The sequence below is a fragment of the Podarcis tiliguerta genome (genome assembly GCF_965153285.1).
Source record: "Podarcis tiliguerta genome assembly, chromosome: 3".
NCBI lineage: Eukaryota > Metazoa > Chordata > Lepidosauria > Squamata > Lacertidae > Podarcis > Podarcis tiliguerta.
This window is the reverse complement of record NC_139536.1, coordinates 43,500,229-43,521,958: the sequence shown is the minus strand read 5'-3', so window position 1 is coordinate 43,521,958 and position 21,730 is coordinate 43,500,229. Positions and strand designations below refer to the sequence as shown.

At 41.6% G+C, this 21,730-nt stretch overlaps 1 protein-coding gene and 1 long non-coding RNA gene across 7 annotated transcripts in view; one reads left to right on the top strand and one right to left on the bottom strand.

The window, feature by feature from the left end:
• The window catches only part of CHRM3 (cholinergic receptor muscarinic 3), a 226,495-nt gene that overhangs the window by 171,670 nt on the left and 33,095 nt on the right, over positions 1–21,730 (top strand). The window lies entirely within an intron of this gene.
• On the bottom strand, positions 11,763–17,019 carry LOC310673687. The gene is made up of 4 exons (XR_014509191.1): positions 16,708–17,019; positions 14,016–14,092; positions 12,690–12,742; positions 11,763–11,973 (listed from the first exon to the last, which is right to left on the bottom strand). It is a non-coding gene; the product is annotated as an uncharacterized lncRNA (long non-coding RNA).

Here is a 21,730-nt window from a genome sequence, read left to right as displayed (position 1 = left end):
GGCTATATATAGTCACTTGAAGCAGTGGATAAATTCAGTGTAGCTACAGAAGATGGGAGCCAGGCTTCAGGACTCACCAGATAATTCTACTGGGTAGATCTAGTAGTGCAGTTTAAGATTCCTGTGCACTTTTATGAATGGGATATCCAAGCATAGATTTTTCTCTCACCTCTCTGGAGAGTGATGGGACTCTGAAAGTGCTTCTTCTCAAGGAGAAGCATTGGCAGATCTTCGCCACCAGAAGCTGAAGCAGGAAGTCACCGAGGCCGGAGAGGGGTGGCTGCTAGAGGAGGAGAAGCAGTCTGTTGGCAGTAAGCCTCAGCAGCTGTGGCAGTGGTCTCAGCAGCATATTCTGCTGCTTCTGAATTCTGCCCGCTGAGGCAGTCGCCTCATGGTGTGTCATGGGTGGGCTGGCCCTGCTCCTTGCAAGTTTGCATGTTTTAATACTGGAGTTGAAGGAACTTTTTATTTTTGTCTACAAAGATAAATCTGGTTAGAGTCAAAAATGTGTATTTTAATAGTCCCCCCCCATGCTTTTTGATGCATAGTCATTAATAACAGCTGAAGTTGTTATATCATACACGTATGCAAGATGCATGTAACTTCATTCTACTGACCTAGTTCCTAATGCTGTTTATACACATCCCCAAATCAGCTGCAGTGTGTTCAGTAAAGCCAAGGATTAGCAGAGCAAGAGAGTTGAATTGTAAGGATCCAGATGCGTGGCTAGAGTTATTTTGGGAAATCTGTATGGTGCCTTTTACACTATGCTTGACTCCAGCTAAAGCTTTTAATCCCCCATTTGTATTAGCACCAGACTCTCACACAGTTGGGAGAAATTCACATTTCACTTGAAAGGTGGCTGCAACTTATTTCCAATATTCCTAGGTGAAATGTATGAGAAGTTCCTCTTTCTCTAATGAGCATGACCCATTGGACACAGTGTGGCACAAAGTTCCAAAAGAAGGGCATATATAGCTATAAAAATGAATTTAAATATGATTAAAGTGCTTCATGGGGCAATTCATACAATCCATATTTTTGTGGTTGGCATAAGGCAGCTGGCATGCAGATGGATAGACATGCTGCCAGCATCTGAAAGAATCATTTTCCTGGGTTATTTGCAGTTCCATCACTTACAAATCCTGATCAGAAAATAATGGTGACTATTCAAAAGATTCACTGTGCTTTTCATGAATCTGCTTATAAGATATGAACAAGTATTACGAACTCTTCACATCTCTATTCTCATTAAACCTCCACTTCTTTGTATCAAGCTGTCAGTAACAGCAAAAGGCATGCATGAGCCAGACCATCTGTATTACCTTATTTTAGCTTTTTCTTGCACCAAACGTCCCGTTATTGCAAGCTAAATGTATGTGCACACCAAGAATGGCAATTTAAATCTGTCGTGAGGAACTTACAGCCCCTGCCTCAATTTCATATTGCTGTGTGGATGCTGCAGAACCACTCTTGCTCTCTCGACCACTCCCTAGGAATGTTGGAAAAATAGAAAGAAAAATAAAGAAAAATAATTCTTTAAGTGAGTCTCAGGGTAGGGCCTGGAGGGAGAAAGGAGGGCAAGACAGGAAAAAGGAAATGGAGGGAACCAAGTTGGATGATGCGCAGGAAGTTGAAGGAGAGAAGCCCTCTGCAAGCAGTCAGTTCTGATTGTCTTAATGGAGTGGTGCTGGAGAGATAGAAGGTTGGGTGGGGGGAGCAGAGACAGCAATAAAGACTCCCCTTAGTTGTCTTATATTGTAACCTAATTTGTGTACATCTTTCATTACAGATGTAAACAGCATATCAACTAACAATTTGCTTTTGAAGCTTGTTAAAGAAATAGAGCATGTTTTCCACTATAAGGCTTCTATAATATTGTTACATGCCACCCCAATCTCTACAGCAGTGTGAGATTGCAGAGGTCCCAGATGAGCTAACCCAGGGGCTGTGCTTCCTTTCGGAAAAATGAGGCACAGCGGAGACTGTGGTGTCTTTATGATATATGGATTATTTACACATATATGCAACCTGATACCTAGCTAGAGGGGGATTCGGAGCGTCTCGTTGAAAGAGGTTCGTGTTTCTCCCCTCATTGCAGCCTTGCAGCTCAGCAGCAAATCAGCCATCTCTAATTCCTAACTTCCTCCTGTCAGCTGGCATCACACTGGTTCCCCCCCCCCTTAAGCTTTCAATGTCACTGGTTTGCTAATGCAAAGGCAACACTCCTTTGATGTGCTAATGACTCATTATCCCCAGGCCATCACCTCAAAGGAAATTAGGCTGAGTTAATTAACTTTTACACTTGTCTTACACTTGTTGAGTCCATGGACTTAAGGATGGCTGGCACCCTGCTCAGCACACAGGGTCTGACAAATAGCCTTCACACATGCTTTGAATAGGTTACATGACCTATTACACACATGGGTCTGATATCCTGTTTTCACACATAAGCTCTAGTTAAATTATAACATTTATTGAACCCAGACATTTGGTACCCACAGCCCTATAGCAATATGGACAAATCTGCTGTGATGCAGTTCACCTCTTACACTCACTGACATGGGGACAGGTGATTCCCCTACTACACAATTAACAAAAGGGGCAGGCAGGGTTTGCAGTAAGGGAAGTATTATTTGAGACAGGGACTTAAGAATCTCATTGCATAGACCATTTATAGCATTCTAAGAAACTGCAGAATGCCTTTTTCAAATCTGATCAAATCTCCCAGAAGATGATTCAAACCGTATATAGTGGCATTATGTCATAGTTGTCAAAGGGTTGAAATTGAGGATTATTTAATTTACAGGGTGAAAGGCAAGATGATGGTGTTCAAATCAAATGGTAACAGCTGAGTTACTTTCTGAATCTATTCCAGTTCTATTTAACCTTTGTATGATGGAAGACTGACCATCTTTGAAAGGAAATAGATCTAAATTGGGTGGAGGGGTGTTCCCTTTGAAACTTCCTCTGTGGATTTGCTTGAAGCTGAAATTAAGTGAAAACATCTAATTCTCTTTGATTGTGATTTTAAAAATGAGAACAATTAGGGCTAATATTGCACTGTAGTATGGATAGATACTTGAGGATAATGTAGAGGAAAGTCCTTATTATAATCTTTGCTGTTTAGAGCCAGTGTGGTGTAGTGGTTAAGAGCGGTAGTCACGTAATCTGGGGAACCGGGTTCGCGTCCCCGCTCCTCCACATGCAGCTGCTGAGTGACCTTGGGCCAGTCACACTTCTTTGAAGTCTCTCAGCCCCACTCACCTCACAGAGTGTTTGTTGTGGGGGAGGAAGGGAAAGGAGATTGTTAGGTGCTTTGAGACTCCTGAAGGGGAGTGAAAGGCGGGATATCAAATCCAAACTCTTCTTCTTCTTCTTCTTCTTCTTCTTCTTCTTCTTCTTCTTCTTCTTCTTCTGTTTCCATTTATTTGTGACACTAAGCCTCCATTCTATATTTTTGCTGCTGAAGTTGGAAATGTTATATTTTCTATATCGGAAAGGGCTTTGGCTATGCACAATAAAGCTGACTGACTGACTGACTGCTGTAATGCCAGGAAACTTTAATGATTATTACCAAAGTCAAGCATGGAGCTAGCTTTACTAAGCAGACTCTGAGCACTTGTTAGCAGGGATGTGCAAATTCCCTTTGGTTCACTCTGCAAATAAATTAGGCTTTGAGTGTTCCAATCAAATTTCTCAAACAATTCAGAGGTGTTTCCCCTGTCTGCTATCCAACCCACTCTTTCCCCAAGGCACAAAAGGAGGGGTGTGTGTGGAGCAGACGTCCTGAAACTCTTCTTCACCGTAAATGAGAGCCCTGTTTCATAGAATTATAGAATTGCAGAGTTGGAAGGGACTCCAAGGGTCATCTAGTCCAATCTCCTGCAATGCTGGAATCACAGCCAAAGAACCCCCAACATATAGCTCACCAATCTTTAGCCAGCAAAGTATGTTTTTAGTACCTAAGTTCAGGACGATATTCGGACATTATCACTGTGCCTTGGCATGTGTGGAACCTAGGAATCAACTTTGCTATTTGAATTTTTATGTTGTACCGTTGTATTCCAGCATCTTTTTAACCTTTAGGCGGCAAGATTATTCATCATTACTCTCAGAAATGTCTGCAACTTTATTATTGAGTTACAAAAGGATTGATGGCTCAAATTCCTTGACATTTCATTACAAATAATTGCATTTCTAAGTGCAGAATATTGTGTGCCTTGAAGGCTGGCTGTATTAGAAGAAGCCCAACACTTGGGTGCTTTTGGTAAATGACAACTAAAGTGAAGCAATAGCTGGGGATGTGAGAAGGCACTGTTTTCCAATCCACCTTGCATTTATTGCACCTTGTATTTCCAATCCACCTTGTATATATATGCAGCACTGTTTCCATTCTGAGGTAATTTGTCTTCCACCCAAAACTATGCTATTAGTGTCACTGTGGCGAAATTACATAGCTTAATCAATTTATGTAAATAATTGTGTAAATGGTGTAAGTTATGTCGTCTGTATGTCATTCCACTCCATTCACTTAAATTCAAAAGAAACAATTCAAATGGTGGGCATGGGGTCTAATCAATTATATAATGTTTGCAGAGTGAAAGCAACAGTGAATACAAATCATATTTGCTGGGTTGATTTCTGTTCCAGGTGTGGAACAAAAAAGCAAACACAGATACTTTCTGCTCCCATTTCTGTTTTTGGCAGAATTATTTTACATCCCTAGCAGCAACCACAATGAGTGGGATTCCAGTACACACAGTGAGGCTCCCTTTAAAGACTGGTCTGATATCTCCTGTATTGCAGAGGTGCTCCATGGGAAAGTGTTCCATGAATCCACCCCTTGACTCAAGGAAACGGAGGATACTGACAGCCCAGTTCTATGTTCTTACTATTCTATTCAGCCAAGCCTAGGACCAAGCATTAGGTATCATGCTCTCAAGAAAGAGGCATTGAGTCAGGGCTGGCTGTCTATGAGGTGGGCTGAGGTAGCTGCCTCTGGCAGAGAAGTGGTGCCAGCAGCAGCTTCCAGCAATATCTCCCCAGAACTCGCTGCCATTGCTGGCACTGCCATGCAACCAAGGTAAGGGAGGCTAGAGCAGTGACGCTTCAGGTGGCGAAACAGGATGAGCCGCTCCTGGTTAGAGTCCTCCACAGATACACAATTTCACATCTGTTGGTGTTGAAGAAAGGAGACGGTTTCCTTAGTATTGTCCCCCTCACTCTTATTCCCATCCTTATATGTGGTGAGATGTCTGAGCTGTTGCTCACGGGTCATGTACCGTGTGGAGACAGTCTCCTCTTGGATATGGATGCTCTGTAGGTACAGAATTAATCAAGCATGCAGCATTAGTGCTATTTAGCTATGTCTCTCTCAGTGAATATTTCCCCAAAGACAATGGTTCTTGTTGTAAAAGGTTAATCTTGCAGCATGTATTTAGTGCCTACCTTGTCATACACTCTCCCTCGTCATACACTATGGAAGCTAAAACATTTGTTTGGCTTCTTTGGCCGCCCTCCTTTGCTCCTTACCCGAGGTTCTCGCAGCCTCCTTGCAATCTTGTAATTAGCTTCTGTGAAAACAGAGAGGCTTGGAACATATAGATAAATGGAGACAGGTTGCTGACTCATCCTGAAAGCCAGACTGGACAAATCCTATTAGTTCTGAATAAATAATATCAAAAAGAGCATAGGAGGCAAAGGAGAGAGAAAAATCAAGGTAGATCTCCTGGTACAACCTATGATTGGCGGCGGGGGGGGGGGGAGAGACAGGGTGATGTTATTCTCTGTATTGGAAATAAAATTATTTGCAAAGGAAGACTCAAAGGATAAGATAAATTTGTTAAGCTCAAATTTGAAATTCCACTTCCTTATATAAACAGTTTCTACATTATTGACCATGAGCTCTGTATGGCTCTATTTTGGGGGATATAGAAGAATTTGTTGAAAATCTAAAAACAGAACTGTCTGCAAAATTTCAGAATGACTGTCTCAAAGGGTGGTGGGTGGGAGAGGTGACTTATGTCAAAGCAGAATGGCATGGAATCATATCGGAATACATTGTTGTAATTTACATTTGCTTTACTAACAGTATTTGTCTTCATGTGCTACAAGTGTCCATTCAAATATCTGTGGTATAATACAGATTCTGTATGCAAATATTAAAAAGCTTGAATTGTATCCAGTGGTATTGCTCAGCTGATGTCAAGGCTTCTGTCAGTGCAACATGGAGGAAAGCAATTGTGGGCTATTCCTTCTTCCCCTGGATGTGATTCTTAGGTTTATAGGTAAAGGTAAATTTCCAGCCACATCTCAGAGGTTTCTACACACACATACCTGCCTGCCTACCTCTCTCCTCATTGCCTCTTGCTTGCCACATGGAGAAAGAGGTAGAACTTCATCACAGTTTAAGGGCACATTCCAGCCAATAGACACACTCAGGGAATTTGTGGAGCATGGCCAGTGAGGTTGGGGAACCACATGTGATTCCTGCATTGCAGGGGGCTGACTAGATGACCCCCAGGTTCACTTCCAACTATATGATTCTAGAGTGTGATCTTGGGATAGGAGGTGAGGTCTATGGAGGGCCCCGAGGCCCAGCTAGAGAGGTCTTGAAGGCTCAACTTGGCCCCTGACTCTGTGGTTCCCCATGAACATGCTGGGCTATGAACATGCTGAAAGCCAATTTACAGCCCCAGATGACTACATTTAAGGGTTGTTGCTAAGCTGGGTGCTCCAGTCATTTATCTCCCCTGCATAACATGTAGGTTGGCTCCAAGTTTGTGCTTGCATGTCCAATGTCCATGTGAAGGATTAGACTAAGCAGTTATTCGTTTTATTTTAAAATACAAATAGTTCATCAATTGAGGTTCTAGCGTCAAACATTTCCCCTGATAATCTTTGTGGAGAGATCTCTTCCACATTGTAATATATTGCTTCTTACACTGTTCTGTAGCCTGGGCCAAGCATGAGGACATTAACTTTTCACTAGGCAATGGCTGCTGTGAATAATGACATCAGCTCTCAATGTGTCCTTTTGTGTGAGACAGGCAGGTATGGTGCCAGGTATGAGGTAATTGTAACCCAAAGGGAAACTACTGCAGTGAGTTATGGTATTAGGAAGGGAAACCTGAAGGACTAAAAACAGATCTTCTGCAGCACTATGACAATGTGTGTGTGTGTCTTCAAGAGATACATGAAAGTAAAAAAGGATAGAGTTTCACAACATGGATGGCCAACACTAAATGTCCAACCCCTAGTGGTGACCTATAGGACCTCTGTAACATAGGGAACAACTAGCAGTGCTCCTCTAGTTGATCTCAATGATCAGGCTGGGATATAAGAGCTCAGGTGTTCCTTAGGTTATATTGGTCCCAAGTTCTTCAGAGCTTTGTGTGTCAACACAAGAACCCTGAACCTGGCCTGAAAACATACGGGCTGCCAGTGCGTATGTTTTAGCCAAGATATCACGTTGTCATCCATCTACTCCCATCAACAGCTGAGCTGCTGCATATGTGGTCAAACAGGAGATAAATGTTAAAGCAGGCAACCTTTGGCCCTCCAGATGTTTTGGACTACAATTCCCATCATCCCTGACCACTGGTCCTGTTAGCTAGGGATCATGGGAGTTGTAGGCCAAAACATCTGGAAGGCCGCAGGTTGGGGATGCCTGGGTTAAAGCATCCTATGAATCCAACCTCAACATCACATGCAAAAACAATGCAGCATATAGTATTCTATTAAACCCAAGGATATAAATTATGGGGGTGCACTAAATCCCAAGTGAAAGCAAGGTGCTTTGGAAGGATTCTGAGCTTGTCTTAGGAGAAAAAGGATCTGTAAAAAATGTACAAGTCAAAATGGGGACCCAGCCCCACTGAAGCACATCCTGATGCCTCAGCAATTCAGACACCAAAAGCAAAACAGAACACTACAGGCTAGTGTCTGCCAAAATTCAAACTTTCCATATGAAGAAAATCACCTGGGGAAAGAGGTCTCTATCATGACTGAACAATGAAGCTTATTACACAAAGGACTAATTTAATGCAGACACCTCAGTGCAGTGTCTTGGAAGATTAAAGTGAATTCATTTCCATTCTTTGCCCCACCCACCCAATCAAGGGGCCTAGCACAAAAACCACAGGACTGATTTGCCTGTAATTTGGCATGCTTTTGACATAGGGACATCTCTCTCCCTCTCATGTTTTCATGGTTAGAAATAGTGAGAGTTGTAGGGCACCAGGTTGTAGATAGCTGTTGTTGCTCATATCAAGAACTTGATTATATCAAGGAATAACAGGTTTTATATAGCTCCACCCTGACCCTCTTTCACTTTTACAGTCTTCTCTGTGAGGCAAAAGCAGTTAGAGTGGATAAGGATTTGCAACGGGCTGATCATAACCCAATTGATTATGATATAATATCTAAAAATCAGGTTTACAGGAAATTGTGATACAGAAAGGGAGAATAAAGATAGGAAGGAGGAAAGACTCTTCTCAAATAGTAAGCTTTTTACATGCTAACACTATTGATTTTTGTGTGGCAGTAATGGCATTAAAACATCCTTGAGTTTGACATTTGGCTACATTGTTTTTTACAGAAGTGCATCAGTGGAATTCAGATAGATAATCTGAAATGGAAGATGATTCTTCAATTGCAGTTTTACCCTTTCTGAGGAAACGTGCTGTGGGCTGTATTCTTCTAGTGGAAAATACAAATCATTTTCAATCACCATCAGTCTTCTGTGCACACAGACAAATATAATATAATTGTTCTGACTGACACAGAAAAACAGCCCTTTTAAAAGAGTGAGTGAGGCCCTTGAAAAAGAAATTGCTCCATGAAACATGTATTGATAATGTAGCCTGACAGGAAATTCCATGAAAAGCAACAGAGCAAATTAAGTAGTTGGATAACTATCTGAGAGGCTCCCCCATTTCTTTTGACGCTTATATTATAAAGATGGTGCCTCATGATTCCCACTTCACATCATTTATTTTAATCGTTTCTTAGGCCAATTACAACTGGCCATTTTAATCAACTGGATGTAGTAATGTTAACATAATTGTGGTTTCTAATGATGTAAAACACACAGAATTACATCAGAGCCACTGCTGCCCCATAGATAGTTAGACTTAGTTTTGACAAAGCAGAGCTCAGTTGTGCCATGCCATCCAAGTCACACATGAGTGTGTGGCCTTGGGCAAGTTATCACATACCTATAAAATGGGATGCTGTGAGAGCAAGCAGCAGCAGCAAAAAGAAGCGTGCCTCATATAGAAGAAAAGAACTGCCCCTCACCTTCTACCCCCCACTGCCTCCTGCTCCCACATCTGTTGTCATTCACTTCTCCCCTTGCTCTATGATTCATCTTCCCTCCCTCACATATGGATATCTAATGTGACACATCAAGCAGTTCTATTAGGGGTGTTCAACAACCACCAGATTCAGTTCAGTGATTTGGATTTGAACACCTGGGCTTGGGATTCAGACTTCAGAGCCTGCATGATTTGGCTTGTAATTTTGAGACAAACTTCAATTGGGGGGGAAACAAAGCTTCCTCTCCCACCATTCACTTTGGATATTTTTTTTTAAGGCTATAACAATTTTCTTTCTGACTGGTGGATAAAACTTGTAGGCATTGCAGCCCTTGAGAGTGGAGCAAGCCTGCCACATTACAGGCAAATAAATGCAGGCATTTATGTATGAGGTAACTTTCTTTTTTAATATATTTTTCGAAGGAAACAGGCTATAGGGTGTTTTTTTTGGCAGAGTGATCTAAAGTGTGCAGGCACCCTTGCGCCATCAGAGGGGGTGAATTCTGCCAAATTTCATAAGGATAACTCCAGTGGTTTTCACCCAAGAGCAGTCTTTACAGTTTTGCATTAAGCAAAAAAAGAATATTCTCTAGTTATTTATAGGAAATTTGTCTGAAAATAGCAAACCCAAACCTCTACCTGATTGGGGGCCTGAGCAGCTAACAGCAGCAGCCCTTTGCCCTGAGAGTTGGTGACGGTGAAAGACGCCAAATGCCCTCCAGCCTGGGAGATGCTTCTAATGGGTTGCCCACCTGGCTGCTCACCAGCCAGGGGCAAGCAGGCTTCTCTGGCAAGGACATTCCACTGAGGAGGACAGTGGCCAAAACCATTTTCCAGCAGCTGCACCCTACTCCCTTCCACACGTCACCTTCTTCAAACCTTGTTTTCTACCAGCAACGTTACTGGTCTTCATTTCTTTGGGGATCTGGATGAGGGTGCCACCGTCACCCTCACACTTGATGTTATTCACTGTGCCTGTACTATAGGTGAATTTTTTCTAGCTCAGTTGGTAGAGCATGATGAGGCTCTTAATTTCAGGGTTGTGGGTTTCAGTTCTACATTGGGCAAAAGATTCCTACAGATTGCCCATGTGGTCCCTTCCAAATCTACAACTTTGAGATTTTTAGCTTATTCTCAGCTCTTGTTGACCCCAGGTACTCAACACTAGAGTTCCAAGTGTCATAGAAACATTCAGACACTTCCATTTTGCAACATTTGGGAAAGCAATCATTCATTGTGTAGTATACTGCAACAGTAAGGATTGGATGCCAAAAGTCATACAGTTGCATGTTCAAAATGTAGGTGAAAGGAATTAATTCAGTGGTCTGTAGCTCTACCCATGTACCTTAAACATATATTTTTTTTAGATTTTGCATGCTGTTCCCATAAGCATGAATATTTGTTGTATTAAGTTTGCTGAAATACAGATTTGCTCAAGGAGTCAAGTACACTCATATTAGTGAGGATGATATATTTTTGTAGCAATCTTTAAAATATTATGTGGAGTTCTAACTAGGTGCATGCACACAGATGCATACATACACACACAGAGAGAGAGACCAAGTTTCAGAAGGCATTCATCATAAACCCTCACCAAGCCATGAGGGTCCAAATCTATCAACTAAATGAAATTATATTGTAAACCGCCCTGTGATCTTTGGATTAAGGGTGTTATAAAAATGTAATAAACAAAACAAAACAAACAAACAAACAAACAAACAAATAAATAAAATATTGACTGTGACTGAAGAAAACTCATTGGACACAACCAAGATACTGTTGAAAACACCTGTTGAAGTTAATGGGATAAATGTCTTAGTTGAGGTTGTTGTTGTTTTTTAGTGTATGTCATTCCACTAATTTTTGAGAGAGATGTGTGCATTACTGTTGAAAATCATAGAATCATAGAATTGAAGGGACCCTGAGGGCCATCTAATCTAGCCCCTGCAATGCAGGAATCTCAACTAAATCATACATGACTGATGGCCATCCAACCTGTGCTTAAATACCTCCAAGGAAGGAGAGTCTCCCACCTCTTATGGAAGTTTGTTTCACTGTCAAACAGCTTCTACTGCCAGAAAGTTATTCCTAATGTTTAGTCAGAATCTTCTTTCTTGGAATTCCACCCACACAATAACGGGCAAGGAGAGTTAATAAGCAAGCTGTTAATGTGCCAGCACAGAACAAGAGTTATGCTCACACCAATAACTCTCTTATTTTTTAAGACAAATTTCTCTTACATTGTTAATACGTTTCTATAGATCTGTTTCTGTAGAACTGACCTGTGGTCTAACTCTTCATATGGTTTGCTTCATCAACTAATATTTCTATAAAAATTTTCCTGGCATGACAAACAGCACTGCCTCAAAATTACAGGACCTCAGATACTACAGATATGCATTCATTTATAATATATTTGACCATTAATAGTAGTAATGAATAATACAATGATGGAGAATCATTAACTGCAACACTTTACTATTTCTCTGGACCTGTTCTGCAGTTCCAAATTTCATGAGAGTAACTTCACATCTTACAGTGTTCATGTGATGGTTATAATTATTACCTGATAACTGGAACATCTGAAACTTCTGTCATTTATTTAGCTTTCTTACTCATAGGTTGCTTTTTGACTGAATGGTCTTCAGAGCATCTAATGGCAGGTGGAATAAAGCACTTGCAATAATTAAAAATCATTACAATCAACAGTGATAAGCATCAAGCAAGCACCATAACAAAAAATAGGTGGGCCGTGTAATGAGTCTGCATGGTTCATTGATGCTTAGCATGTAAGGCAGTTAGCCTTTTATGCTGAATGCTGATAAACCATGAACGGGGATTTTATCCATCATATGACAGCTGCCACTTTTAGTGAAGTCATTTTTATGGTAAAACACACACACAAAAGCCATCAGTTGGTGCTGTGCATTCAATCCCCACCCCCCACCCCAGGCAATAACTATGACATGGCAGAGGAATATAACTGTGGATGAAATGTGGTGGGGTTAAATGTCCAAAGTACTTCTAGTTTGTGTAGAATAACAAGTAAATACCACCCACTGTTCCTGTTTTGTTTGAAACAAAGAAAACAATCTGTTTTTGTGTCTCTCTATTAACAGATGTATGAAGGGCTGGATTTGCAAATACAACAGTTATGACAGATCAGTTTATTGCCAATGGCATGGGAGAGTGGGGCTGTACGTGATGAAGCCACCAACATTTTGTTTTTGTTTTTCTCTTTTAACAGTCATTAAATACATACAAGCCCGTCTGATTTTGCCCTCCCAGAACACACCATTGCTAGAGGCATCAAAGCTGACATTAGTATTCTCTGTGAGACAGATTATTCTGTGTAGCTTTTATACTTACTGGAAGGCCATTACGTAGATGTCTGGGCTGTCATATTCAATTTTGCACAGAACCTTTATGTAAATGGGGGAGGGAATCAATATTTTTTACTATGACCATGAATAGAATGCATAAGCTGAAGTAGGCAATAAATGTAGTCTTTGAGAAAGACATATTGCAAGGGGAATGGGTCTTTCTTTTATTTTAGCATCAGCCTGCCATGCATGCTTCCAGTGTAATTACTATTTGTCATCCTCATCCTCATTAGTTTGCCAGACTTGAAGGAAGCTGTCATGCCTCTTTGAATAGTGGACAGTAATAGAAGGACATTGCTTCCCATACCAGTTTCCAGAAATGGTTGGCACTCTTGTTTTAAGCTAAATGGCTGGAAAATAAAGACTTTGTGAAGTGTTATTGATGTGAATAGAAACAATGGAGATGTGCTAGTTATATTTAACACTTGATCTTAAACCAACTTACATACACTTCATTTACTAGCTAACTATAATGTAAAACAGCCTTTTAAAACCTTCAGCCCCAAAGTGGAGAGAATAAATAAACTGCTCTAAAAGCGAACAACAGAGCAATGGCTAATGCCACTCCCTCAGCATATATGGTAACATTATGGCCCATGGCAGCAGTGGCACCTCCAAGTCATGTAGACATGGAGGTAGCAGATGCAGTGACATAGAGGATATATCTCCAGGACAACCGCCTGCCCTATGTACAGTGCAACACATGCACAATGATACTGCTTCATGAGCTCCTGTAACACAGACAGCAGTGACACAGCTGGCACACTTCCTCAAGCATCCCTACAAGCAGGGGGTTCAAATCCCTTTATAAGCTCATTGCCCTATGTTTGATCACAACACCCAACAGGGAAGAAGGAAAGGTAACAGAACACAGCACCCAAATACCTCCCTTGGCCAGAGGCCTACAGAGAGGACGCACGGGACTCCTTGGGACAAGTGCTGAAGATGTACTGTGTTTTGAAAGAGTCTTTTGCCGGTCAGGAGCAAGGAGGGACCTGTGTGGAGCCAATAGGTTGGCAAGGTTGTGGGACTTCCTCATGATCTGCAAGGAACTGGGCATGGGGTAGGTCTCACAGCTGTTGGCTGTGAAGAGCAAAGGGTGGAGACAGAGTGTAATGAGAAATGATCAGCAGCTGGGACACATAGTCCTTAGACCTGGATACACCATGGGTATTTGTGAGGAAATCCACCGACCTTCATGCATGGAGAGCCTGGAACAAACTGCCACCTGACAATTTCCCCTACCAGTTTGTTCCAGGCTCTCCATGCGTGAAGGTAGGGGGAGGACTGTAGTGTCTGAGGCCATACTCACCTCTTTCCCTGTAAGGGCTGTAGTGGAACTCTGGGTGCACAGTGGCTGTTTGTTCTCCATGCATGTGCTCTGTGATCCTGCAAGGAAAAAGTGTTCTTCAGTGCATAGCCAGCAGTGGCAATGGCCTTCACCCAAAGAGAACTTGCATGCATGTGAGAGTGAGTGCTTACCCAGTGCGAGAGACACTACTCTCTTACACTGTGTTAATAGCAAGACAGGACTCTAATAATAATAATAATAATAATAATAATAATAATAAAAATAAATAGAACAAACAGGGTGTGATGATAATATACATAATCCATATATAGGAATAAATCACTCTTGAACAAATACAGACACAAAATAAATAAACTACAGGTATGTGAATGCAGGGGTGAAGGAAGGCTCTCTGGCACCCAGGGCGGGGTGTTGAGGGGTGGGGCAAACTTTCCGGCGGCGCATACGATCCTCTGCTCGTGGCTGCAGTGGCGGTGGCATGGTCTTCCACTCGTGGCTGCAGCGGGGTGCCTTCTTGTCACCCCCCTCAGAGATGGCACCCAGGGTGGACCCTTTCCTCCGCCACTGTGTGAATGTGTGGGTGGTAGCAACTGGAACTATTTATAACACAGGCATAATGGCCAACAAGACAGGATTACAACACATAGCTGCTGTTATACCAAGGGAACGTAATTTAAGTATTCAAACCCCCTTACTCACTGTATCAGCAATACCTGTTCATATGCCAAGGTGGGTCCTTGGCCATGTTCCTCATTTACAAATGAAATAAAGTCAGAGCAAACAGGCGTGAAGTTGTCGTTTGTCCTTTGGCCCCTAAAGACTCTCAGCTATTTAGTTACTTTTTCCAGCAAGACAATTAAAGCAAGTTACAGTATTTATTGCAATGTTTTGAGAGAGAGAGATGGGAGACATTTGTAGCATGCATCCCCTGCACCAGCACTTTCCCTTGGAGAGATCATTATTTGTGCTATTTGATAATGTGGGATAGAATGTAGAAAGGAAAACAAATGTGCATTATAGCCAATATTGGTTTTGCATTTGTGTTTCAGGCTGATTTAAGTCTAAGCAGCCTTCTAAGCCTCACATGTGAAAATGCTTTACTCTTAAGTTACACAAGTGAAAGATAGCATGAAAGAAAACTACCTCCTCATTCATATTCGCCTTCAGGTACTAAAAATCTAATCATTTTAGCATTAGAGTATGTTTGGCAAGCATTACAAATGGTGAGGGTTTTGGTGCCTTATGGGCAGAGCTCAGAATGAGCAGAGGCCACACTGCGGTTCAAATAATATAATTGCAGAACATTATAGTGCAGCTATAACTCTGACATTTTATTTATTCTCCCTGGTTCTTTCAGGCTTTAAAGGACAGATCAAAGAAACAGGAAAAAATAATTGAAAAGCATTGCATTTGCTGCAGTGGAATTAACTGCTGAGTTGAAGCATTTGTGACTAATCTTTGTGTATACACTTAGTAAATTAGTTTAAGAATCCCAATTTTTCTAAATGAAGGAGGAAATAGAATATATAGTTCATAAGGTTTAAAAATAATAATGAGAGTACATGTTTTGATTCTTTATAGAATCATGAGAAAATGTCATAATTATTTTATAGGCTTTGAAAAACAGTCACAGCCAAAGAGTATGAAAGACTCATAGAATCATAGAATTGTAGAGTTGGAAGGGACCACAAGGATCATCTAGTCCAACCCCCTGCAATGCAGGAACTTTTGGCCAACATGGGGCTTGAACCCACAACCCTGAGATAAAGATTCTTATGTTCTATGACTAAGCTATCTAGTGCTGTGATTCAGTAAATTTAACAGTCGTTTTCATCTGCTCATCTACCACTTGCTAATCCAATACGGGGGAAATCAGAATTCACTTTGTTCCTAACTCCCCATGATGTAAAAGGTGTCATTCTACCTTCTGCCCTAAGACAGACCTACAGCACCACCCTATGCTGAGTAAGTCTCACTCAGTCCACTTATTCCCAGGGAAGTGTGCATATGATTGCTAGTTGACAAGATAAGCATAATAAATGACACCCAGAGTGGGGCCATCTGAAATGGATAAAGGCTTCTGTGCAAGCCTGTGGTTTAAAAGTATTATTATATTGCTTTATTTTAATATTTGTCCTTTGCTTATCTCAGTAGTAAATGGTCACAGTTTGTTGAAAACATTAAATATGGAAGTGGGCAACCCCACTTCCATTTTATTTTTTTGATGTTTGTTTCTCCCTTCAATTAAATAAAAAGTAAGAGCCCGTGCAGTGCTGATCAATTTTCACTGTATGCTGCAATCATAATAATGGTGTGTGAAAACACAGCTTTTGATCAAACTTGGTTCAAGTATTTTTATGATGACTGAACAACGCCTTTCATGACAAAAGTAATTCCAGGCTTCTGAAAATAAATTGCATAAAGGTAAAAGTACAAAGGCAAATTCGCAGAGTTCAGACTCTCACAAAGCTTTACCGAAGGAAACCAGTCAATAAAAATGCTGCCAATTTTTGTTAAGCTTTCACAAGCTATTTAGGGCCAAGGATGTTTCTTTTTCCTTGTGAATACTTGCAGGAAGTGCCACTTCACAGAAAAGAAAAGAACAGAAAAAAACCTTGGAGGAGCAACTGTCTTGATTTGTCTGTTTCCAGAATGCTAATTTCTCATACACTGAACACAATAGAGATCTTACCTTGAGAACAATCATGCTTCCTTTTACCTCCTAATTTTAGTGGTGCATTTCAGAGGCTACAGAATTGCAGGCAACCAGGGGGTGGGGCCCTGCAAATGAAAAGTTAAAACAGAAGTCTCTTCTTTTGCAGGGAAAGAAAACTTTTGAGAAACCAGAGGACAGGTTTTGACAAAGTACTAATGGGAAGTAGGAGACTGGGGTTTGAACCCCAAGGGGAGAAGGGATTGCACTAATAGTGCCCCACTGCAAGCTTCACAGAGCAGTGACAGTAGGCACACTGGATAGATTTGGAATTCGGTATCAGGAGATGTGAGTTCAAGCCCCCTCATGGGCAATGGAGCAAAATGGTACCACACTTCCTTTGCACCATAGAACATCTCACATTTTTGTAGAACATCTTGTAGAACATCTCACATTTTATACACAAGAAGAAGAAGAAGAAGAGTTTGGATTTGATATCCCGCCTTTCACTCCCTTTAAGGAGTCTCAAAGCGGCTGACATTCTCCTTTCCCTTCCTCCCCCACAACAAACACTCTGTGAGGTGAGTGGGGCTGAGAGACTTCAGAGAAGTGTGACTGGCCCAAGGTCACCCAGCAGCTGCATGTGAAGGAGCGGGGAATCAAACCCAGTTCACCAGATTACGAGACTACCGCTCTTAACCACTACACCACACAGGCTCTCACAGAGAGGGTCCCAGGTTAAAACCCACAGTATACCTTTACACTAGGAAGGAGGGAAGGGATCCTCCATACCCAGGCACTCCTGGGCCAATTACAAGGTGTTCTGCATGGGCCAGTAGCCTATTTCCACATTGGGCAAATAGGTCTTTTGGCCAACTTCTCCCTCTGTCAACCAGTGTGAAAAGTCCACCCTCCTACCTTTTTTGCCTGATAAGCCAGCCTTATCAGCTAGCATTCCAGCAGAATGTAGTTCCTCCTTTCTCCCCACCCTCAACAGCATACATGCTGGCAGAAGCAGTCATCCCACTTGTGGACCTCGAGAGGCCTTCTGCCTCTGGACACAGGATTTCTGCTTGAACAGAGAGAGGAGTAGGGACAACTAGTTCTGGTAATCTGAGGTCTCTACAAAACTGCACAGAAAGTTTCAGGCCCCACAGCAAAAAGATAACCAAGAGCATTTGTGAGTGTAGGTGACCTGGAGAACTCTGCCTTTGAGGAAGAAGTAAGGACTTGACAGAACATTCTCAATCCCCTTGATTTTTACAGATTCTGTGCATGATTGAATCAAGGAAGCTCTTTCACTGATGTATCCTACAGATTTCAAACTATAAATTAATTTTGCACAGTTTTGTTTCTTACCAGTCAGTATTTTCAACCACCTTGTCTTCCATCTTATTAGTATCTTCAAGAAACAGAGTTGTCTGAATCTGTGTTTGCTCACATTCATAAAATTTTGTTCCCTTTCTCTACAGTATGGATCAAAAACTGTAGCCCAGGAGTTTTGGATAAAAAGGGAAATTCATATTATATTAATAGATTCCACCACTGATGTTTTATTTTAATAACCCACTTTGTCTCTTCCCCTCTCTTTATTTAAATACCATAGCCCGAGTGCAAAGGACTTTGTGATTCATTTTATTAGAAAAGAAAATTTAATAACTATAAAATGAAGGTGTTATTTAACTTGTTCAGAGATCTTGCAAATCGTGGAAACATTTTCTGTTATGGCAGTGCCTTATGATCTTAATGTAAGAGTTTATTAAAATAAAATAAGGACTAGTCAGTTTTGTACAAAGGTATTATTTGAGGTTTTCCTTCTCTGATAATGCTTATTTCAAAATAAATACAATACTATTGTGTCTTAATGCCAGAGTTTGGTTTCAAGGATTCTGTGTAGATGCAAAAACATGCATACCCAGAAGCCCCAGGGTGCTCTCACAAGATCTCATGGGGCCATCTGAGTCCCCACATTACAAGGGTCAGCAAACTTTTTCAGCAGGGGGCCGGTCCACTGTCCTCAGACCTTGGGGGCCGGACTATATTTGGGGGGGGGGGCGGGGAAATGAACGAATTCCTATGCCCCACAAATAACCCAGAGATGCATTTTAAAGAAAAGGGCACATTCTACTTATGTAAAAATACCAGGCAGGCCCCACAAATAACCCAGATTTACATTTTAAATAAAAGGACACATTCTACTAATGTAAAAACACGCTGATTCCTGAACCATCCATGAGCCGGATTTAGAAGGTGATTGGGCCGGATCCAGCTCCCAGGCCTTAGTCTGCCTACCCATGCCCCACTAGATCTCATTGGAGCATCTCAGTCTGGGCATGATTAGAGAACCTTGCTTGCAAAACGAGGTAGTGAGCATAGAAGCTATTTTGTGCCGGAACAATCCAGCACAAAAAGAGTTTTAAAGCTTTCTGCTTTGCTTTCCAAGCAAGGCTTTCTAATTGCATTGGCTGCAGAAGCCCTACAATGCTCTCACTAGTGGGGACATTCAAGTTCCTGTGAGATCTTGTGGGAGTATCCCAGACCTGGCGTGTAAAGAGTTTATTATTGGATGCTACTCAAGTTCAATTGCCACATCAATCTCAGGCACAGATTAGCCAGCCTTCCAGGCTTCCAGTACTTCAGTTAAAGGCCAAGAAAAGACAACATCAAATGCAGAAGTGCAGGTGGCAGAGGAAGGTTCAGAAGAAAGGTAATATCTCAAGTCCCTATTGCTACTAGAGGTTTTGAGATGAAATTTATAGGAATATATATTTGGCCAACAAGAAACCAAGAGGATAGGTCTCATGTGTGCAAGCTTAAGTGCACACTTGAACACTCCAGCTATACCCCTTGATTAAGTGAAAGGCAGAAAACAAAAACAAAAAACAGTTGGACAGGCAGGATAAATCCCTACAAACACTTAGGGTGAATTTAGGCAAATCTTTACCCATTTTGTTAAGTCAATTGCTTACTATGATTATCTTGCCTGTTCCATTTCACTATGACATGCTATTAATTATATTTGAGTCTGCGTAAAAATAAATGTGACAAGAACAAATGATAGGTAATAACAGGAGCCATAAAAAGGCGGTAAGCACACTGTACTCGTCTCACGTACATTGTCATAATGGTTCACAAAGACACAGAAGTCTTGTTGTTTTTTCTTTTTACCTCTAGTTGACTTCTAAATTCTTAACCACTATAACTTTTCAAAGCACTGTGTGATTGTCAGATAATCTCATCCAGAGCTGCTTCTTTTTTAGCCAGAACTCACTGGAACTCAGTTCCAGCACCTCTCAGGTGGGCGCCATTGCCATTCTTAAGACAACGAGTGAGGTGTTCGTGGTGAGAAAAATACCACTTATCTTATCAACACATACTGTGTGTTAAGAAAAGGGCAATGAAATGAGGATTCAGAATCTCTATTTCTTTATTTTGTTGGTATGCTACCTCCAAGGGCTCAGAGCATCTATTTTGTCCTCACAACAGCCCTGTGAGATAGGCCAATAAAAGAAATTGTGATGGACCCAAGGTCACAGAGTAAGATTCATGGTGAAGAGGCATTTGCATCAGGTCTCCCAAGCCTATGTTCAACACTGCATTAACTTCACCAGCTCCCACAGCCAATATGAACAGAGACAGCTATAACTTTACCCATACAATGTCCCTAAAAGTGGAAATGATGGGTCACCATGGCCTACCATTTCCCAATAGCAGATTCAAGGCTTCAATTTGTGCAGTGCAGCATCAGGCCAGCAGCAGAGCTGCCATGTTGCCCATATTTATTAAGTAAAATAACAATGAAGAAACTCCACCAACTGCTAGCCACTTCAGAGCCCTCTTCCTTGAGCACCCAAATTCCTAGAATTTTAATGGATGACCAAGTAAATAGGACACCATCCCAGGCACTTCTGGAGATACCAGATGATCCAATATGTAAGACACCTGGTCACACTAAAAGAGACATGGGCCATTCAAATCCAGATTCTCTATTTATTGTGTAGTAGTGACTAAGGCCCAAAACTCACCTTGGGAATGAAAGGAAAGAGGCTGAAGAATCCTCCCCCTTCTCCAAATAGATACTAGGTCAACTTAGTGCAGGGTAGAGAAAATGCTGCTCTCCAGATGTTGTAGTAGCTAATGGATAAGGCTAACGATTTAGTGACATCTGGAGGGCCACAGATTAGCCGCCCCTACCTTATAGTTTATGCATTGTAGGAGACGTTTCCCACATGGGCCCATTGAACAGGGGTCCAGCCAGCTGAGTTGCTTGGGTGTTGGCCTCAGCTCGTTTCCATTTATGGAAAGTGGGCAAAAGAGATTTCCCTTGCTAATATTTTCTGAAGGTTGAAAGCCAAAGCTCTCTTCGGTGAAGAGTAATAACGTTAGTTATTGTGGTTGAAAGGGGTTTCCACTTGACCTGTTCTGAACCTCTGGAAGGCTGCACATGGAGAATGCAGACTCAATTGCTGTAGCATGTGGAGTGATCATCCAACAGAAGTAGCTGAACTAGATGCTGGGCTATCACTTTTTATTCAACAAAGACTTGTAAATCAATGAATAAGTTTAAAATGACTTCAGACCATTTGGTGAGGTGGGTGTGTGGGTGGGTGTAGATACATAGTCTCAGGTATTTTTTAAAGCAGATTTTGCAAGCAGTTAAGCCAGCACTAACAGCTAAGTAATATCAATGGAGTCCATATAAAATTGTCCAGGCTTGGGAGTATTCCATAGCTAAGATGAATGAACACTGGACTGAAATACCCAATTCATGCACTCATCTAAACACACACCTGTCATAGACAGGACAGCCTGCTCAGTTCTCTCCACCAGAGGATTTTGTATTGTCAGCAGAATAAAGTTGCCAGCCAATTAAGCTTTTTCAGAGGATTTCTAGGTGGCCTTTCTCAGACTCAGTCCACACCAGGCTTCCTCAAACCTGGTCCTCCAGATGTTTTTTGGCCTACAACTCCCATGATCCCTAACTAGCAGGACCAGTGGTCAAGGATGATGGGAATTGTAGTCTCAAAACATATGGAGGGCCAAGTTTGAAGAAGCCTGGTCC